Genomic DNA, 23,686 nt, shown 5'->3' on the forward strand with positions numbered 1-23,686 from the left:
GTTCAAAGTTTGCTCCTAAATCTCATGAAGGTTTTCTACTTGGTTATGGCTCAAACTCTCACACTTACCGTGTCTACAACAATTTCACCCGAAAGGTTGAAGAGACGGTAGATGTGAAGTTTGATGAATCTAATGGCTCGCAAGTAGAGCAATTGCCAATTGATGTAGGAGACAAAGACTCTTCAGAAGCAATTCAAGACTTGTCCATTGGCAAAATTCGTCCAACGGAGGTGAAGGAGAGTACTTCATCCGTCCAAGTGGAAGCTTCTACTTCACGACAAGGTGAACCAAGAATCGACACGGAAGCATCCACAAGTGGGACACATCAAGATGAAGAAAACGAGGAAATACGTCAAGACGAACATCAAAAACCTCCTTCTCCACCACGACAAGAGAACGACGACGTCAATAATGAAGAAGGCCAAGAAGAAGAACAAGATGAAGAAGATGTTCAACAAATACCCAAGAAAAAGCTCTCACGAGTTCGAGCAAGAATTGCCAAAGATCATCCCGTCGAGCAAATCCTCAATGATATACAAACCGGGAGAATCACTCGCTCAAAAACTCGTTTAGCTAACTTTTGTGAAAATTATTCATTCATCTCTAGCATTGAACCAATGAAGGTTGAAGAAGCATTGGAAGATCCGGATTGGATAAACGCTATGCATGAAGAGCTACATAATTTTGAGAGAAACCAAGTTTGGACATTGGTTGAGAAGCCCGACAACAACCACAACATCATTGGTACCAAATGGGTGTTTCGCAACAAGCAAGATGAATATGGACAAGTGGTTCGCAACAAAGCACGTCTCGTCGCCCAAGGGTACACACAAGTCGAAGGTATGGACTATGGTGAGACGTATGCTCCCGTTGCTAGACTTGAGTCCATTCGCATCTTACTTGCCTATGCTAATCACCATAATATCACCTTGTACCAAATGGACATTAAAAGTGCTTTTCTAAATGGTGAAATAGAGGAGGAAGTTTATGTCAAACAACCTCCCGGCTTTGTCAATCCTAAGAAACCAAATCATGTTTACAAACTTCACAAAGCTCTTTATGGTCTTAAACAAGCTCCTAGAGCATGGTATAAATGCCTGACCAAGTTCCTTACTACAAGTGGTTTTGAAATTGGTAAAATTGATTCTACTCTTTTTACTAAAAGGGTTAATGGAGAACTATTTGTATGCCAAATTTATGTCGATGATATCATATTTGGTTCAACTAACCCTCTCTTTAGTGAAAAGTTTGGAAAGCTAATGTCAGAGAAGTTTGAGATGTCTATGATGAGTGAACTCAAATTCTTTCTTGGGTTGCAAATCAAGCAAACTAAGGAAGGTACATTTGTCTCTCAAACAAAGTACACCAAGGACTTATTCAAGAAGTTCAATATGCAAGAATGCAAAGGTATGTCTACACCCATGCCTACTAGTGGACATAATGATTTGACCAAAGATGGTGAACCTGTTGATCAAAAGGTTTATCGTTCTATGATTGGTTCATTGTTATACCTATGTGCTTCACGTCCCGATATTATGCTAAGTGTGTGGATGTGTGCACGATATCAAGCTGCTCCTAAAGATTGTCATCTTAAGGCTGTGAAAAGGATAGTGAGATATTTAATCCATACACCAAATTTTGGCATTTGGTATCCTAAGAGGTCTTCTTTTGATCTTGTTGGCTATTCCGACTCGGATTATGCCGGAGACAAGGTTGATAGAAAGTCCACTTCGGGTACTTGTCAATTTCTTGGTAGATCTCTTGTGTCTTGGTCTTCCAAGAAACAAAACTCGGTATCCTTATCCACCGCCGAAGCGGAATACATTGCCGCTGGTTCATGTTGCGCTCAATTACTTTGGATGACCCAAACTCTTAAAGATTATGGGATTTATGTGAAACATGTTCCACTGCTTTGTGACAATGAAAGTGCTATCAAAATTGGTCATAATCCTGTACAACATTCTCGGACTAAGCATATTGAAGTTCGTCATCATTTCATTCGAGATCATGTTGCTAAGGGTGACATCAATCTTAAGCATGTTCGCACCGACAAGCAATTAGCGGATATATTTACTAAACCACTTGATGAGAAAGTGTTTTGCAGGTTGAGAGGAGAATTGAACATCATTGATACTTCAAACTTGGAGTAGAAACTCCACTGGATACATGCAAGACATGAGCTTATGACTAATCCATGATATATCTCTTATGATAACTATCTTATGTCTTGGATATATTTTTAACTTGCATGTTGTCTAACCCATGTAGGTTCTTGGTTGAATCTAATTCCATGAGATTGCGACTCACGCATATCCTGAGCGATCTCTACATCACCAAGACTCTACACAATAGTGGTTGAAGACAAGGAAGCACAAAACCGTGAAACATATCCTTTGACAAACTCTATGATTAAGCTTCATGATTGTCATGTTTGGATACACAAGTGTTCTTCCTTGCAAGAACTAACCCATGTAGGTAGATGGACTCAAACTCCAAGTGGTGCTCCCAACTCTTGATGAACTACATCAACCTTGAGCACCCACACAAGTTCAACTACATGAGCAAGAACCACATCACCACCCAAGGTATGTTATTCCATCTTAGAGAAGCTTTACTCCAAGACATGAGTCAAAGCAACTCAACAAGATGTGAATATATCAAGATGCTTAAACGAAAAATGGTAACCCCATTTTGAGCTTAAACGATGAGTATGACCTATGATCAAGTGTTCTAACTTGACTCCTAAGTCAATATACTCTAACATAGGTGACTATGTCACCGCCCAATTCTAGATGAAGTTCTCTTGTGTTCCTTTCTGAGTTATTGCATTTGTCCCTTTCATATTTGTTTCTTTCTTTTTCAATTAAAAAAAAACCTTCATCTAGAAACCTTTTACCCTTTTCTTTTTGATTTCTGTTCTGCATATTTCTGCATCAAATTCCTTGCATATCTTTCAGCTAACTCATTGCAAATCTTTGTGAGATCTTACTTGACTAGTGAGCTGAGGTGACAAGTGTTTTTCTCTGTGATGAACTCGGTTTCACCGAATAGCCATTTCGGTCCAACCGAATCCCTTCGGTACTACCGAAACATGCCACTCCGTGCCACCGATTTCGCAACAGGAAAAACAGTTTGCCACATATTCTATATTTCTTCTGATCCAGCTCCACTCAATGAATCTTGTCCTCTACAAGCATCACAGTTTTATTCCCTGCTTTGTACTGAATCTCAAGGACCAAACCTATTCGACGGATTCCAGGAACAACCCTCTTGGAAATGGATGTCAAAGGGGGAGAGAGAGATCACATCAAAGCTTATCATCAGGGAGAGAGAGATCACATCAAAATCTTATCACCTAAGGGGGAGAGAATACTCAAGGATCCCATATATTAAGGGGGAGAAAGAAATCTCCAAGGGGGAGGGAATACTCAAGGATCCCAGATGCTTGATGTTCAAGAGGAGAGATGCCACATGTCTTTTTGGGGGAAAGACATGTTCATATGAACTCATTTAAATTTAGTTCTATTCATATCCTTCAGCTCTGATTTTCTGTTTCCTATCTTCTCCCAATATCCATGTAAGATTCAGGGGGAGCAAGACACCTAAGGGAAAGAAATCAGTCAAATTCATTGCATATCTTTATTCTTGGGGACATGTTGAATTCAATATGGTACCTTGTACTCACTCTCTACATGTCATCCCAATCTTGGTATTCTTGTGGTTTCTTTTGTTTGCTCTGGCTAGTGGACGTACCTGTGTTATCTAACCTTGTTTGTGCAGGTTCATTCCATCCTAAGCCAACTCAAGACCACAAGGTAAGTATATGCATCAAAATCATGAGTATGAGGAGTTCTTGCTTATGTACATACTGTTTGCAAGAAGGACTCATGAGCATGAAGGTATTTTCCTTGATAATATTTTGCTCTGATGCATATGGCCAAGATACATGTAACACTTTGCCTACTCTGTCATGATTATGCTCTCAGATGCCTCTCTATTTCATATTTACATGAGTACATACATGTAGGTTACATGTCCTTCCAAAGCTTTACTTGTTGTTCTTTATATCTTTATCTAAAGCTTTGATGTATGTTGCCATCAATTACCAAAAAGGGGGAGATTGAAAGCACAAGTTCTCCCTAGGTGGTTTTGATAATTGATGACAACATATCTCTTGTTGGACTAACATGTCAATCTAGCATGTTTCAGATAAGTTCAACAATGGAGTGGCATGGCATGGATGTGGAAGTGGAATCCTCAAAATGCTAAGGACAAAGGATTGGCTCAAGCTCAAAAGGTCAAGACTCTTCATTTTATATTTTAGTGATCCAAGATCACATTGAGTCTTTAGGAAAAGCCAATACTATTAAGGAGGGATGAGGTGTTGCTTAATGAGCCTCTTGCTTCATGTGCTTAGTGATATGCTCCAAAACCCTCAGCTACTTTCCCACTTCCACATATGACCTAAACCCTAAGCCAAACTCGGTCCTACCGATTTTTCCTATCCGGCGCCACCGAGTTCCAATTGTCATAAGCCACTGCCAAACCCTAATCATTTCGGTCTCACCGATGGGATCTCGGTCTCACCGAGATGGGCTTGCAAACTCTCTGTTACCCATTGCAGTATTCTCGGTCCCACCGAGATATGCAATCGGTTCCACCGAGTTTGCTTGGCCAAATCTCAGTTTCACCTTATTACCCAAATCGGTCCCACCGAGTTTGAGTAATCGGTCAAACCGAGTTTTGGATTTACCCTAACCCCAGCACATCGGTCCCACCGAGTTGATCCAGTCGGTCCCACCGAAATCTCTAACGGTCACTAGGTTTTAATTTTTCGGTCGACCGAGTTATGATTCGGTCCCACCGAGATTGGAAAACTGTGTAACGGTTGGATTTTGTGTGGAGGCTATATATACCCCTCCACCTCCTTTCTCATTCAGAGAGCCATCAGAACACACACACCATTCCAACTCATATGTTCTGAGAGAGAACCACCTACTCATGTGTTGAGACCAAGACATTCCATTCCTACCATATGAATCTTGATCTCTAGCCTTCCCAAGTTGCTTTCCACTCAAATCTTCTTTCAACCAAATCCAAATCCTATGAGAGAGAGTTGAGTGTTGGGGAGACTATCATTTGAAGCACAAGAGCAAGGAGTTTCATTACCCTACACACCATTTGTTTACTTCTTGGAGAGTAGGTGTCTCCTAGATTTGGCTAGGTGTCACTTGGGAGCCTCCGACAAGATTGTGATTTGAACCAAGGAGTTTTGTAAGGGCAAGGAGATCGCCTACTTCGTGAAAAGATCTACCGCTAAGTGAGGCAAGTCCTGTGTGGCGTGGCCATGGTGGGATAGACAAGGTGCTTCTTCGTGGACCCTTTGTGGGTGGTTGCTTCTTCGTGGACCCTTCGTGGGTGGAGCCCTGTGTGGACTCGCGCAACCGTTACCCTTGGGTGGAGCCCTGTGTGAACTCGCGCAACCGTTACCCTTCGTGGGTTGAAGTCTCCATCAAGGTGGAGCCCTGTGTGAACTCGCGCAACCGTTACCCTTCGTGGGTTGAAGTCTCCATCAACGTGGATGTAGGATAGCACCACCTATCCGAACCACGGGAAAAACATCCGTGTCTCCAATTGCGTTTGAATTCTCCAAACCCTTCTCTTTACATTCTCGCAAGTTGCATGCTTTACATTCCGCTGCTCATATACTCTTTGCATGCTTGCTTGATATGTATTGTGTGTATTGAAATTGTGCCTAAACTCCACTTAAACCGAAAAAGCTTAAAAATTGCAACTTGAGCATTATGTGTCTAATCACCCCCCTCTAGACACATCTACTTCTAGATCCCACAATAAGCGTCGAAACAACAATCAAGGAACGCAAGACACGACGGTTAACGCCGGATTCAGTGGCTCCAAACCCGTTCAACGAAAAAAGCTATTCGAGGCAAACGGAGATGGCCCATCCAGTCTAGATAGAATACTTGACCGGCCTTGCCAAATTCATGGTACCCCCGATAAACCCGCCAATCATACCAACGGAAATTGTTGGGTCTTCAAACAAGTCGGCAAGCTTAACGCCGAACACAAGGGATAAGGGTCGCCAAGCGACTACGATGACCAAGAGCACCATCAACCGAACACAGGAGGACAGAAGTAATTTCCCCTTGAGGTAAAAATGGTGAATATGTGTGATAGCCTGGCTTATTAGGGATGATAGGCTACTCATATCAATAAGGAATTCCTTCTTTTCCCGAAGCCCATTCGGACAGAACTCCAAAGTTAAGCGTGCTCAGCTTGGAGTAGTTTCAGGATGGGTGACTGACTAGGAAGTTGCTCCTGGGTGCGCACGAGTGAGGACAAAGTGTGCAGAAAAGACTAGTATTGATCTGTGGGGCCAGTCTAGATCCCACCAGGAGTAACGACCACCGGCGGGGGTGTTCGGGGCGTTACAATATGATATATGTCACACATATCCCTTGGAGGGAGCGCAAACACGCACTACGGGACATCTACGCCATAGAGCAGGTCGCCCCCAAATTTAACCCATGGTCGGCTTGTTTGATCACCTTGGATCGAAAGGACCACCCAACCAGTATCCGTCATGGAGGTTCGGCAGCTTTGGTCCTCGATCCAATCATCGACGGATTCCACCTTACGCGAGTCCTCATGGATGGCGACAGCAGTCTCAATCTACTTTATCAAGACAGTGTCCGCAAAATGGGCATTGATCCGTCAAGAATCAAGCCCACTAGAACTACCTTCAGAGGAGTAATACCTGGCAAAGAGGCCCGCTATACAGGCTCAATCACATTGGAAGTAGGCTTCGGTCACCGGACAACTTCCGAAGCGAACACTTCATCTTCAACATCGTCCCCGTCCGTAGCGGCTATCACGCACTGCTCGGACGAACCGCTTTTGCTCGCTTCAATGCGGTCCCGCATTACGCCTATTTGAAGCTCAAGATGCCCGGTCCACGTGGCGTCATTACAATGAATGGAAACATGGAACGCTCCCTCCGTACTGAGGAGCATACAGCGTCCCTTGCAAGCGAAGTACAAAGTGGCCCTATCAAGCCGCACACCTCCTTGGCTATTAGGCCACCGGACTTCTCGACGCAAGACCGGTCAGTCGTACATACCAGTAGCCCGACAACTACAGGGCTGGATTAGCAGACCAGCCTCCGTCAACCGCCATGAACATCAGCAGAATTCGTACCGCGCGTGCACAATTATGCACTCAAAATACCTTGGGCATTGGCAGAGGCAATGTACGGACATGCCTATAAAAAGATTCAACCTTATACGGCCTTCCCCTTTATTTAATCATCTTTTCTTTACCACAGGTGAATCAAAACCTACTCATTTTTCGGATCCATGAGTACTCTTTCCGAGCCCGGTTCCGTATACATGGCCGAAGACCATTCCTTCAAAGGAATCTTATTTGGGCGAAAGCAGTGCAGACGTGCGGCAGGAAGGTGCAAAGTATTTTGCAGACCACAACTTCACTTAAGAACCCGTATAGAGCTTTCCCTTAGCCCTAGACCCCCGGCATGTAAAATTGCCTTGGTGATTATGGTACCTTCTGTAAGACTACGTTTTGACATATGGACCAGATCTCAGTGAACCAAAATTCTTATTCGATATCATTTTTTATTACGCCTGTTAAGTGGTCCCACATACACACCTCGGCACAAAATTGCCAGGGGCTCTATAAGGCAACATATGTGTTGCCAAACAAAAGTCCGAACAACTTTACAACACAATTCGGCGTCCCGAGCTCGGCATTATATGCATCAGCGCCGAATCATGTCTCTGGTCAATAGTTGGGTTGCCCGGCTCCTGTGCTTGCTACCTTACGTTCCGTCTGATCGACTAGGGTAGTAAAGGGAGAACTACTGCGATTCTGTTTCTGGTTCGTCCGGTTAAGCACCTAGGTAGAGAAAGCTGAAAACTAACTGTCATGATGCGGTGAGAGCTGGTCAGCCACTCGGTGATTCATTACAATCCTTAGTGATTTTTCCGTATTACACGAAGGACCGTTTCCTGGTCACATATGTAACGCATCCGCATCCGGGTAGCCGCGTACATACTAGGGGCTACCTAATAGACCCATTGTCAAACTCCTATAGCTAAGTGAGAGCAATAAAACCGAATAGTCTGATTGCCTGGTTCGCCGCACTGACACCTCCTTGAAGGACCAAGACATTGGCTTAAGTGTAGTTTTGTGCAATTCCGAACACCCCGGTAGCATCTACATGGGGGCTAAAGCCGATGACTCGGAACTCTCAGATATAATACATGGCCGCACAGGAGGATACAAAGCTTTTTCATCAAGGAATGAATACATTACAAAAGACTTAGTTTATAAACACAAATCCCCGAACAGTTTGAACTCTTTTATTCGAACACTATGTCTTTGGAGCATTGGCCCTCTATAAGGTGGGCACCTTTTAGCACGTCCTCAAAACAGCTCTCCAGTGTGCGGTGGGCCTTGCTTTCGGGAGGACCCTCAATGGCCACCTTTTCGACATTCATTTTCACCCAGTGCATATTGACACGGGCGAAAGCCATACGTGCTCCTGCTATACAGGACCACCTCTTGACGACGTCAATCCGGGGCAGCGCATCGATAAGGCACTGCACAAGGCCGAAGTAGCTGCCCGGAATGGCCTCGGTGGGCCATAACCGGACTATGACGTCCTTCATGGCTGCGCTGGACGTCTTATGCAGCTCCGCCCATTGTGCCATCTGGTCATTTAGCAGAAGTGGGCGCTCCTGCCCCACAAACAGCGACCAGAAGAGCTTCTCCATCGCGTACCCCTCCTGGGCTTGGAAGAAGTCGGCGACGTTCGCAGCGCTCTTCAGCAGATCCGCATACACGTCTGGAGAACTCCACAGTCGATTAAGAAAGGCATACTTTGGGTCCCCAAATTTAGCCTGTAAAATAAAAGGCTTACCAGCCGCTATCTGTCCGGCTTGACGGATCTCCTCGCGTGCTACGCAGGATTCAGACCGCGCCTCTGAAGCACCGTGAAGGGCCTGGGCGAGTTCAGGCCCCTTCGCCTTGTTTTCCGTTTCCAGGGACTCGCACTTGGCGGCTGTCTCCTTGAGTTTTTGCTCCATCTCGGTCAACCATTCCTCAAAATGGCGCCGAGCAGCCCATTCGACCGTTAAGTCCACAGTCGCCTTGTCAGCAGCTGCCTGGCTTGCCCTTGCCTGCTCCTTAGCTGGAGCAAGCTCACCCCTAAGGGTCTCCACCACGGCGGCACCATCTATACAACGACGAAGAGCAAAGCTCTTCAACTTCCACAAAAGCATGGAAATAAACAGGCACACGGTAAGATCTATCTTATACCTTGCGCCTGGTCAAGCCGAGTGTTCACAAGGACTAGATCCTCATCGGATCGCTCCAGCTTCCGTTTAAGTTCGGAAATCTCCGCTTACTGGGCAGTCGCCGCTAACAGAGAGGCCTGTTTTAAAATTGAAATAAAATAGCATGTTACCACCTTACAACTGATTATTGATCCTCTGCTCTCTTTTCTTTCAAAAAGCCGAACAGAGTCTCAGGAGCTACTATCTATATACAGGCATATTTATCATTAAAAAAAAGATCAAAAAACATTACATTGCATACCTCGAAGCCTGCTAGCAGGCTGGAGAAGGCGTCGTTCAGCCCGCTCTCGGTGGACTGAATCTTCTCAGATACCCCACCCATCCGGATGCGGTGCTCGTCTAGGACGGATGCACTTTGAAGAGCGTCCGTCGTGGTATTCGACACCTCCAGATTAGCAGAGGTCGCCGCTCGCTTTTCTCCTGCAGGGGGTTGTTCACTAGACTTCGGTGCCGTATTGGTTACTGGAGCAGTACGCGGTCGGGGGTCGGATCGACTGCGGCCCCCATTGTCGGTCTTCAAGAGGGCCGTGCCCCCTAGTCCTTCGACGGTCGAGGTATCACCTTCTGGTGCCGTTAAATCTCCCCCCCGTCTCTTCAAGGGTCAGGGAGGGGCTATGCGATGACACCTCGGCATCGTCCGCCTTCGGCGGCGGAGAGGCTAATGGAGGCGACTCGCTCTCCATCATCTCCAATGGTAGGTCCCCCAAGGATGAGGATAGTTGGGGGAGACTGCGTGCCGGACTAGAAAATATAGAACCTAGAGTTATCATCACAGTTCATAAAGAATTTGACAATATGTGAGACATTCCGAGCTACTTATGAGTCGGCTTTGGGCCTAGTCCGGCGATGATCTATCGGGATGGCCTCGGCGTCTGACTCCGAGTCATCGGGAAGGGTAATTGTGTCCCTCTTGGACGCTTCGGCTTCCAGGTCATCGGAGGCCACCCTCTTTTTGCCCTTGCGGGGAGGATCTTCTTCTTCTTCCTCCCCCTCCTCATAGTCGTCATCACCTTCGTGAGAGGACTGGGCATCAGCATCTCCGGACACTGCGTCCGAAGTGCCCTCCTCTCTTTACTTCTTCTTGTCCTTCTTTGCCGACGCCTGGTATGGCACCGGGACCAACATCCTCATTAGAAGGGGATTGGCTGCGTCTTCGGGGAGCAGAGCCGGACACCAGATATGCTCCGCCTTCTTAATCCAGACATGTTTGGGGATGGACTACTTAGCACCTCAGGTTAACAAAGCCTATTGGTGTTCGGAGTTTTTAGAATTTACCTTGGAGGACGGACGGTTGTAGTCGAGGTCGGTGTCGTCTGAAGACCTTGGCCACAATTTCTGCTACTTAAAAAGCAGTTTCCAGATCCCCTTATGCGTTGTGCCGTAGAACCATTGTAGGGTCTGCGGCCCTTCCGGGTTGAACTCACACATCTTGAGGGGCCGCCTCTGACAGGGAAGTGCTCGGCAGATCAGCATCACTTGGATTACGTCGGCAAGGGTAACATCCTTCGCTATCATGCTCTTGATGCGTTTCTACAGCAGCTGCACCTCAGGGACCGACCCCCAGTCCGGACCCTTGTCGGTCCATGATGTAAGCCTCAGCGGGGGCCCGGATGTAAAGGCTGGCGTAGCTGCCCACTTGGAGCCGCGGGGTTCTCTAATATAGAACCAGTCCTGTTGCCATATTTTGATGGTGTCCACAAAACTCCCTTTGGCCAATTGACTTTGGGGAGCTTGCTCACCATGGCGCCACCACAGTCCGCGTGTTGCCCATTGACCACCTTCGGTTTCACATTAAAAATCTTGAGCGGTAAGCCGAACTATGGAGGGGCACAGATGAAGGCTTCACACATGACGATAAATGCCGAGATGTGAAGGAACGAATTTGGGGCCAGATCGTGAAAATCCAGCCCGTAGTAGAACATGAGGACCCTTACAAAGGGGTGAAGGGCGAATCCGAGTCCACGGTGGAAGTGGGGGATAAACACCACCCTCTCACCCGGCTCTAGAGTGGGCATGACCCGCGCCAGATCGGGAAGCCTGTGCTTGATTTCTGCGGTCAAATACCGCGCTTCCCACAGCTCCTTGATGTTTTCCTCCATGACGGAGGAGGACACCCACTTGCCTTGAGAGCCGGCCATGGTCGAAGGAGTTATCAAGGAGAGAAAAGCTTGGAGTTTTGGGCGTTGGTGCTCGGGGACGGAAAGGCAGAGAGAATGAGGCGTGGGGTGGAACATATGGGTTTTATCCACTTATATGGACTCCAAATATCAAGCGTCCCCCATCGAGCCTTAAAACTCGCCTGTTCCCAAGGGGTCACGGGAACCGCACGGTTAGGTTACCAAAACTCGTATTGATGAGAATCCCGTAATAAGGGGGCACGATCTCTGCTTTGACAAGACGTGTCGCCGGAGCTTGCGTATCAAAACGCGAAACGGGAGGCTGAAAAATGGTTTGAAATAATAAAATGGCCGAACGTAATGTCTCACCAGTAAAATCTTCAGAGAACAGAACTTATCCGTATTTTGTCCTTGTGATTCGGAGGTATGACTGTTGTACAAAGCCGGATACAATACTGACGATCAATTACTTTGAAGAATTCGGAGGAGGAACCCGCCTTGCAATGCTGAAGACAATCTGCATGCCGGACACATCGTCATTGAAGACTGGTTTAGGGGCTACTGAGGGAGTCTAGGATTATGGGGTCCTTGGGTGTCTGGGCTATACTCATGGTAGATCAACTCTTGTAACCTCTATACTCGTCAAAGTCAATCAAGCAAGAAGTAGGGTATTACCTCCATCAAGAGGGCCCGAACCTGGGTAAACATCGTGTCCCGTGTCTCATGTTACCATCGATCCTTAGACGCACAGTTCGGGACCCCCTACCCGAGATCAGCCGGTTTTGACACCGACACCCCCTCCCACGTATATAAAGGGGGAGGAGAGGAGGCCGGCCCAAGGGGGGCACACCAAGGGGGGAGTCCTACTTGGACTCCCGGTCCAAGTAGGATTTGCCCCTCCTTTCCTTTTCGAAGAAGGGGGAAGGGGAAAGAGGTGGAGGAGAAGAAGGAAAGGGGGGCCGCCCCCAACCCTAGTCCAATTCGGTTTGGGCTTGGGGGGGCGCCTCCACCTGGCCGCCGCCTCCTCTCTCCACTAGGGCCCATGAAGGCCCATTAACCCCCCGGGGTTCCGGTAACCCCCCGGTACTCCGTAAAATGTCCGAACCTTTCTGACATGTCCGTGATCTCATCTGGGACTCCGAACAAACTTCGGTTCATCAAATCACATAACTCATAATACAAATTGTCATTGAACGTTAAGCGTGCGGACCCTACGGGTTCGAGAACTATGTAGACATGACCGAGACACATATCTGGTCAATAACCAATAGCGGAACCTGGATGCTCATATTGGCTCCTACATATTCTACGAAGAACTTCATCGGTCAAACCACATAACAACATACGTTGTTCCCTTTGTCATCGGTAGGTTACTTGCCCGAGATTCGATCGTCGGTATCATCATACCTAGTTCAATCTCATCTCCCGCAAGTCTCTTTACTCATTCTGTAATGCATCATCCCATAACTAACTCATTAGTCACATTGCTTGCAACGCTCATATTGATGTGCATTATCGAGAGGGCCCAGAGATACCTCTTCGATACATGAAGTGGCAAATCCTAATCTCGATCTAGGCCAACTCAACAAACACCATCGGAGACACCTGTAGAGCATCTTTATAATCACCCAGTTATGTTGTGATGTTTGATAGAACACAAGGTGTTCCTCCAGTATTCGGGAGTTGCATAATCTCATAGTCAGAGGAACATGTATAAGTCATGAAGAAAGCAATAGCAATAAAACTAAACGATCATATTGCTAAGCTGACGGATGGGTCTTGTCCATCACATCATTCTATAATGATGTGATCCCGTTCATCAAATGACAACACATCTCTATGGTTAGGAAACTTAACCATCTTTGATTAACGATCTAGTCAAGTAGAGGCTTACTAGGGACACTCAGTTTTGTCTATGTATTCACACATGCACTAAGTTTCCGGTTAATACAATTCTAGCATGAATAATAAACATTTATCATGATATAAGGAAACATAAATAACAACTTTATTATTGCCTCTAGGGCATATTTCCTTCAGTCTCCCACTTGCACTAGAGTTAATAATCTAGATTACATAGTAATGATTCTAACACCCATGGAGGCTTGGTGCTGATCATGTTTTGCTCGTGAGAGAGGCTTAGTCAACGGGTCTGAAACATTCAGATCCGTATGTATCTTGCAAATCTCTATGTCTCCTTCCTTGACTTGATCGCGGATGGAATGTGCTTGGTTCTCTTGTGAAATCTATATTCCTTTGCCAAGGCAATTGCACCTGTATTGTCACAAAAGATTTTCATTGGACCCGATGCACTAGGTATTACACCTAGATCGGATATGAACTCCTTCATCCAGACTCCTTTACTTGCTGCTTCCGAAGCAGCTATGTACTCCGATTCACATGTAGATCCTGCCACGACGCTCTGCTTGGAACTGCACCAACTGACAGCTCCACCATTCAATATAAATATTTATCCGGTTTGTGACTTAGAGTCATCCGGATCAGTGTCAAAGCTTGCATCGACGTAACCATTTACGACGAGCTCTTTGTCACCTCCATAAATGAGAAACATATCCTTAGTCCTTTTCAGGTATTTCAGGATGTTCTTGACTGCTGTCCAGTGATCCACTCCTGGATTACTTTGGTACCTCCCTGCTAAACTAATAGCAAGGCACACATCAGGTCTGGTACCCAACATTGCATACATGATAGAACCTATGGCTGAGGCATAGGGAATGACTTCCATTTTCTCTCTATCTTCTATAGTGGTTGGGCATTGAGTCTGACTCAACTTCACACCTTGTAACACAGGCAAGAACCCTTTCTTTGACTAATCCATTTTGAACTTCTTCAAACTTTATCAAGGTATGTGCTTTGTGAAAGTCCAATTAAGCGTCTTGATCTATCTCTATAGATCTTGATGCCCAATATGTAAGCAGCTTCACCGAGGTCTTTCATTGAAAAATTCTTATTCAAGTATCCTTTTATGCTATCCAGAAATTCTGTATTATTTCCAATCAACAATATGTTATCGACATATAATATCAGAAATGCTATAGAGCTCCCATTCACTTTCTTGTAAATACAGGCTTCTCCAAAAGTCTGTATAAAACCATATGCTTTGATCACACTAGCAAAGCGTATATTCCAACTCGGAGAGGCTTACACCAGTCCATAAATGGATCGCTGGAGCTTGCACACTTTGTTAGCACCTTTTGGATCAACAAAACCTTTTGGTTGCATCATATACAACTCTTCTTTAAGATATCCATTAAGGAACGCAGTTTGAGATCCATTTACCAAATTTCACAATCATAAAATGCGGCAATTGCTAACATGATTCGGACAGACTTAAGCATCGCTATAGGTGAGAAGGTCTCATCGTAGTCAACTCCTTGAACTTGTCGAAAACCTTTTGCAACAAGTTGAGCTTTGTAGACAATAACATTGCCGTCAGCATCAGTCTTCTTCTTGATTTATAACATAACCTTATTCTCTATGGCTTGCCGATCATCAGGCGAGTCAACCAAAGTCCACACTTTGTTCTCATACATGGATCCCATTTTAGATTTCATGGCCTCAAGCCATTTCGTAGAATCTGGGCTCATCATCGCTTCCTCATAGTTCATAGGTTCGTCATGGTCAAGTAACATGACCTCCAGAACAGGATTACCGTACCACTCAGGTGTGGATCGTACTCTGGTTGACCTACGAGGTTCGGTAGTATCTTGATCAGAAGTTTCATGATCATCATCATTAGCTTCCTCACTGATTGGTGTAGGTATCACTGGAACTTATTTCTATGATGAAATACTGTCCAATAAGGGAGAAGGTACAATTACCTCGTCAAGTACTACTTTCCTCCCACTCACTTCTTTCAAGAGAAACTCCTTCTCTAGAAAGGATCCATTCTTAGCAACGAATATCTTACCTTCGGATCTGTGATAGAAGGTGTACCCAACTATCTCCTTTGGGTATCCTATGAACACACATTTCTCCGATTTGGGTTTGAGCTTATCAGGTTGAAGCTTTTTCACATAAGCATCGCAGCCCCAAACTTTAAGAAACAACAACTTGGGTTCTTGCCAAACCACAGTTCATATGGTGTCATCTCAACGGATTTAGATGGTGCCCTATTTAATGTGAGTGCAGCCGTCTCTAAAGCATAACCCCAAAACGATAGCGGTAAATCAGTAAGAGACATCATAGATCGCACCATATCTAATAAAGTGCGGTTACGATGTTCGGACACACCATTACGCTATGGTGTTCCAGGTGGCGTGAGTTGTGAAACTATTCCACATTGTTTCAAATGAAGACCAAACTCGTAACTCAAATATTCTCCTCCATGATCAGATTGTAGAAACTTTATTTTCTTGTTACGATGATTTTCCACTTCACTCTGATTTTTTTTGAATTTTTCAAATGTTTTAGATTTATGTTTCATCAAGTAGATATACTCATATATGCTCAAATCATCTGTGAATGTCAGAAAATAATGATACCAGCCGTGAGCCTCAACACTCATTGGAACGCATACATCAATATGTATTATTTCCAACAATTTAGTTGCTCGCTCCATTGTTGCAGAGAACGGAGTCTTAGTCACCTTTCCCATGAGACATGGTTCCCAAGCATCAAGTGATTCCAAAAGCCCATCAACATGGAGTTTCTTCATGCGCTTTACACCAATATGACCTAAACGACAGTGCCACAAATAAGTTGCACTATCGTTATTAAACTTGTATCTTTTGGCTTAAATATTATGAATATGTGTATCACTACTATCGATATTCAACAAAAATAGACCACTCATCAATGGTGCATGACCATAAAAGATATTACTCATATAAATAGAACAACAATTATTCTCTGATTTAAATGAATAACCGTCCCGCATCAAACAAGATCCAGATATAATGTTCATGCTCAACACTGGCACCAAATAACAATTATTTAGGTCTAAAACTAATCCCGACGATAGAGGTAGCGTGCCGACGGGGATCAGATCGACTTTGGAACCATTTTCGACGCGCATCGTCACCTCGTCCTTAGCCAATCTCTGTTTAATCCTTAGCCCCTGTTTCGAGTTGCAAATATGAGCAACAGAACCAGTGTCAAATACCCAGGCGCTACTACGAGCATTAGTAAGGTACACATAAATAACATGTATATCAAATATACCTTTCACTTTGCCATCCTTCTTATCCGCCAAATACTTGGGGCTGTTTTGCTTCCAGTGACTAGTCCCTTTGCATTAGAAGCACTCAGTCTCAGGCTTAGGTCCAGACTTGGGCTTCTTCACTTGAGTAGCAACTTGCTTGCCGTTCTTCTTGAAGTTCCCCTTATTCCCTTTGCCCTTTTTCTTGAAACTTGTGGTCTTGTTAACCATCAACACTTGATGCTCCTTCTTGATTTCTACTTCTGTAGCCTTTAGCATTGCTAAGAGCTTGGGAATAGTCTTATCCATCCCTTGCATATTATTGTTCGTCACAAAGCTTTTGTAGCTTGGTGGCAGTGATTGAAGAACTCTGTCAATGACATTATCATCAGGAAGAATAACCCCCAGTTGAGTCAAGTGGTTGTGGTACCCAGACATTCTGAGTATATGTTCACTGACAACACTATTCTCCTCCATCTTGCAGCTATAGAACTTATTGGAGACTTCATATATCTCAATTCAGGAATTTGCTTGAAATATTAACTTCAACTCCGGGAACATCTCATATGCTCCACGGTGTTCAAAACGTCGTTGAAGTCCCGATTCTAAGCCGTACAACATGGCACACTGAACTATCGAGTAGTCAACAGCTTTGCTCTGCCAGGCGTTCATAACATGTGGAGTTGCTCCTGCAGCGGGTTTTGCACCTAGTGGTGCTTCTAGGACTAAATTCTTCTGTGGAACAATGAGGATAATCCTCAAGTTACGGACCCAGTCCATGTGGTTTCTACCATCATATTTCAACTTAGCTTTCTCTAGGAACACATTAAAATTCAAGGAAACGGTAGCACGGGCCATTGATCTACAACAACATAGACATGCAAAATACTATCATGTACTAAGTTCATGATAAATTAAAGTTCAATTAATCATATTACTTAAGAACTCCACTTAGATAGACATCCCTCTAGTCATCTAAATGATCACGTGATCCATATCAACTAAACCTTGTCTGATCATCATGTGAGATGGAGTACTTTTCAATGGTGAACATCGCTATGTTGATCATATGTACTACATGATTCACGTTCGACCTTTCGATCTCAGCGTTTCGATCCATATCTGCATATTCTAGGCTCATCAAGTTTAACCCGAGTATTCTGCATGTGCAAAACTGGCTTGCACCCGTTGTATGTGAACGTATAGCTTATTACACCCGATCATCACATGGTGTCTCGGCACAACGAACTGTAGCAACGGTGCATACTTAGGGAGAACACTTATACCTTGAAATTTAGTGAGGGATCATCTTATAATGCTACTGTCATACTAAGCAAAATAAGATGCATAAAGGATAAACATCACATGCAATCAAAATAAGTGATATGATATGGCCATCATCATCTTGTGCCTTTGATCTCCATCTCCAAAGCACCGTCATGATCACCATCATCACTGGCTTGACACCTTGATCTCCATCGTAGCATCATTGTCATCTCTCCAACTATTTCTTCTATGACTATCACTAATGCTTAGTGATAAAGTAAATCAATTACATGGCGATTGCATTTCATACAATAAAGCGAAAACCATAAGGCTCCTGCCAGTTGTCGATAACTTTTACAAAACATGATAATCTCATACAACAAATTATATCTCATCACGTCTTTACCATATCACATCACAACATGCCCTGCAAAAACAAGTTAGACGGCCTCTACTTTGTTGTTGCAAGTTTTATGTGGCTGCTACGGGCTTCTAGGAAGAACCGTTCTTACCTACGCATCAAAACAACAATGTTTTTTCGTTAAGTGTGCTGTTTTAACCTTCAACAAGGATCGGGCGTAGTCGAACTCGATTCGACTAAAGTTGGAGAAACAGACACCTGCCAGCCACCTGTGTGCAAAAAACGTCGGTAGAACTAGTCTCATGAACCGGTCATGTAATGTCCGTCCGGGCCGCTTCATCCTACAATACCGCCGAATCAAAGTAAGACGTTGCTGGTAAGCAGTATGACTATTATCGCCCACAACTCATTGTGTTCTACTCGTGCATATAACATTTACGCATAGACCTAACTCGGATGCCACTGTTGGGGAACGCAGTATTTCAAAAAATTTCCTACGATCACGCAAGATCTATCTAGGTGATGCATAGCAACGAGAGGGGAGAGTGTGTCCATGTACCCTCATAGAACGAAAGCGGAAGCGTTTAGTAACGCGGTTGATGCATTCAAACGTCTTCGCGGTTCAACCGATCCAAGCACCGAACGTACGGCACCTCCGTGCTCAGCACATGTTCAGCTCAATGATGTCCCTCGAGCTCTTGATCCAGTTGACGACGAGGGAGAGTTTCGTTAGCACGACGGTGTGTTGACGGTGATGATGAAGTTACCGGCGTAGGGCTTCGCCTAAGCACTACAACGATACGACCGAGGTGTGTAACCATGGGGGGGGCACCGCACACGGCTAAGAGAAGACTTGGTGTGTCTTTGGGGTGCCCCCTCCCATGTATATAAAGGGGGGAGGTGAGGAGGCCAGCCCAAGGGGGGGGGCGCCAAGGGGGAGTCCTACTTGGACTCCCGGTCCAAGTAGGATTCGGCCCCCCTTTCCTTTTCGATGAAGGGGGAAGGGGAAAGAGGTGGAGGAGAAGAAGGAAAGGTGGGCCGCCCCCCGACCCTAGTCCAATTAGGTTTGGGCTTGGGGCACACGCTTCCACCTGGCCGCCACCTCCTCTCTCCACTAGGGCCCATGAAGGCCCATTAACCCCGGGGGGGGGGGGTTCCGGTAACCCCCCGGTACTCCGGAAAATGTCTGAACCTTTTCGAAACTATTCCGGTGTTCAAACATAACCTTCCAATATATCAATCTTTACGTCTCCACCATTTCGAGACTCCTCGTCATACATGTGATCTCATCCGGGACTGCGAACAAGCTTCGGTTCATCAAATCACATAACTCATAATACAAATCGTCATTGAACGTTAAGCGTGCGGACCCTGCGGGTTCGAGAACTATGTAGACATGACCAAGACACATCTCCAGTCAATAACCAATAGCGGAACCTGGATGCTCATATTGGCTCCTACATATTCTACGAAGATATTTATCTGTCAAACTGCATAACAACATAGGTTGTTCCCTTTGTCATCGGTATGTTACTCTCCCGAGATTCGATCGTCGGTATCATCATACCTAGTTCAATCTCGTCACCGACAAGTCTCTTTACTCGTTCCGTAATGCATCATCCCATAACTAACTCATTAGTCACATTGCTTGAAAGGCTCATAGTGATGTGCATTACCGAGAGGGCCCAGAGATACCTCTTCGATACATGGAGTGATAAATCCTAATCTCGATCTATGCCAACTCAACAAACACCATCGGAGACACCTGTAGAGCATCTTTATAATCACCAAGTTACGTTGTGACATTTGATAGCACACAAGGTGTTCCTCCAGTATTCGGGAGTTGCATAATCTCATAGTCAGAGGAACATGTATAAGTCATGAAGAAAGCAATAGCAATAAAACTAAACGATCATAATGCTAAGCTAACGGATGGGTCTTGTCTTGTCGGTGTACAAAAGTAGGGGCTCTCCTTTTGATCCCTTTACTTGTGCACGGGCAGTCAGAGCCACGCGCCGCGGCCACACTTAGCATGGCAGAGGAGGGAAGCCGAAGAGAAGCCGAAGCACAAGACAACCAAGGCGACGCCAAGACCAGAAGCGCATGAGGGAAAGAGGGTGAGGTGGACTCCCTCGGCAAGATCCTTGCCGAGGCGGCCCCCCGCAGCCCCGGCAAGAGCCTTGCCGGGGCAAATTTCCCAACACCGGCAGAGCGAGCCACGCTTGAGCCCACAGGCTCCGACCCAATCAACTACATTGGGACCAGGGCTCGGGAGGCACCTCCGTGGTGGCATGCAGATCTTTGTCAAGATCATAAACACATAAGATCAGATGAGGATTAGAAGATGACAACCCTTGGCGGGATCCTCGCCAGGGAAATCCACAAGACCCCCGGCAAGCGTCTTGCCGGGGACGACTACGACACCACGGCAAGACCCTTCCCGGGACCCCGGCAAGGCCCATGCCGAGGACGCCGGCAGGGCCTCTGCCAGGCCCACAGCAACCAAGACTTTTGCCACCTTTCGCATGCAGCTGCCAGCCCAACCAGCTGGGCAGGCACCTGCGTGGCAACATGCAACTTCCAGGCCAAATCAGCAAGCACCTATGTGGCGGCATGCAAATCTTCATGAAGGCCCTACGACCGCGCCACCTCAGCTGCTTGCCTGCCTACATGGCACTGCATGCATCGCTAGCTTGGGCACGTGTTGAAGTGAGGCGGAGCAGCGACGGACAAGACGGGCCTCGTTCCCATCCCCGATAAAGCTAATGGACACCTACATAGCGCATTTAATGCACTTTATCCCGTAGTGCTATGTGATAAGCTCGTGCACCGTAGGCCTTTCCACCTCCTATGTGCCACTTTGTCAACCCCTTTTCCTATAAAAGGAGGCCCGAGGCGACCAGGAGAGGGATTCGGCTTTTTGGAACGGCACAGCCACCGTAGCTAGTTCAAAAAGCTCAAGAACACTCAATACATCCACCAAAGCAGGACTAGGGTTTTACGCATCCTCGCGGCCCGAACCTAGGTAAACGATCCATGTGCTAGCTCCTAAACCTGCTCTTCTCACAACCCCGCGCCTGCCGATCGTAGAAGGGATCCCAGTGATCCCATAGGTGTCGTTCCCACCAACATGTCCATCACATCATTCTCTAATGATGTGATCTCATTCATCAAATGATAACACATGTCTATGGTTAGGAAACTTAATCATCTTTGATTAATGAGCTAGTCAATTAGAGGCTTACTAGGGACACTCAGTTTTGTCTATGTATTCACACATGCACTAAGTTCCTGGTTAATACAATTCTAGCATGAATAATAAAAATTTATCATGATATAAGGTAATATAAATAACAACTTTATTATTGCCTCCAGGGCATATTTCCTTCACTTATTCCTAAAAAATGATATAAATTTGCTATAAAATGATTGTAAAACATCCAATAATGATAATATAAAAGCATGGAACAATAAAAAAATCATACATATGTTGGAGATGTATCACATGCTTTATGCACGCTTTGTCCACGAGATATATAACATGAAGTCTATTTTTTTACCATATTTTGACATAAATATATTTAACTAGTTTTCTTCGAGATTTCTTGTCATGTAGTTGGCTAAGCCAGCAAAAGCATTGGCCTATTTGGACCAATTAAATTTGGAAATGTGAGCACGTAACAAACAAGATATTGCGATGGCACATACTATTTGTTTTTATCAAGATTCCAAATATGTTTTCGCAAAGATGAATTTTGGAAAACACATGGAAAATAAATATTTTATAAATATTAGTAAAGAGCAACTAGAGTATTGCTTTTTCTGAAAAGACAATGAAAGAAGGGTTGAGCTCATGTTAAGATGGACATGGAATTAGGGATACGAGAGTACATTATGCAGAGAATAACCACTTAATTTTACAACTTAAACAACTCTTAAAAAGACTTTGTGTCATGACCCGGCCTCGGGAAGGGCCCCAAATCTCTGCACTTTCAGTGCCAGTCCCTAGATCAATAGCTGACACGCATAGTCGATGATGAAATACCAGGAATACATCACATGTCATAGTATTACATCACAGATCCAGTGCTTTACAATACACACTTACTGAGCTCATGGGCTAGCTTAGTATACAATCATGCAACGGATATAATATTCTAGTCTTATAACGTCCATCCACTCACAGGCAAGAGTTGAGTATAGCGGCGTAACCTACTTCGTACCTTTTCTTTGATACAGTAAACTTGCAATATGATACATTGCAGCCACAAGGTTCGATACATTGAATGTATTGGGAAGCTTTACCAGGATTGACTTGTTGAAAAAATAAACATGCACTGTGATGTGGCTGGTTTTCCTTTTTTCATGAAACAATTTTTCCTACCTTTGTATATTGGTCTAATCTAGTAGCTAGACATACTGTATCCTGTAGTAGTCCTGGATTAATCATCCCGCACAATCATCCAATAAAGCATTTGAGCATGTGGGTTCTTTGGTCCTGCAGTTGCCCTAAACCAATCTCCAGAGGCCCTGATCCAGTCCCAGTTTTCTGAGATTGAGTCCATACTCCCCTTCGGTTCAACCCATCAATTTTATTAGAAAAGGTGATGAGATCAAGCTGACAATTCTCAGACTAATTGCTCAAAAATTGTCCATAATCGGGGACACGACAAATCATGATCGGTTTTATACACTGCGTAGAGGTTTGTGTAGTTTACTCGTGATTCCAGATCACACCTTCCAGCTACTAAACTTCACTCGTGAAGTAGCTAGGTAGATTAAGATGAGACTTTTGGGAAGTAGTAGCCCTCTCAGAAACGGCAAACCCATCCATTTCCCTACACACAAAACTAAATCCACTAGTCGTGCCCAGGAAGGTTCCCACAACTTACTTGGTCTAGACAAATCCCATATTGTCTCACGGTCACACATGGAAGCTACTCAAATTTGAACTCGTAAAATCCCTTTGAGCATGGGCGGTCGCCCACAACATTATCGACCACCAAGCAATACCGAAGCACCGCTCAGTTGATTCATTAATTAAGTTGTACTTAAGTAGTCATCCATAAAGTAACCTTTATTGTGATCCCAATCCATGTTATAACAGCTAAGCAACTACTCGATGGTTACAAAGTCAAGGTAAAACGGAACTACATTTCTTCTACTGGGTTCTTTCAAGCATAAAGTAAAATCCTATAGGGGATTTCTAGCTGAAACAACTACAATGAAAGAAAATATAGGTTATGATCAAAGGTTCCACTTGCCTCGTATTGACAATTCCTCAATCTCACGATCTTTATCACGTTACTCTTCGCTCTCCATACAATCTAACGTAAGTAAAGAGTAATCATAAACAACCATACAATACAACAAACATATGACAAGT

The sequence above is a fragment of the Triticum urartu genome, chromosome 3 (assembly GCF_003073215.2).
Source record: "Triticum urartu cultivar G1812 chromosome 3, Tu2.1, whole genome shotgun sequence".
In the NCBI taxonomy this organism is placed as follows: domain Eukaryota; kingdom Viridiplantae; phylum Streptophyta; class Magnoliopsida; order Poales; family Poaceae; genus Triticum; species Triticum urartu.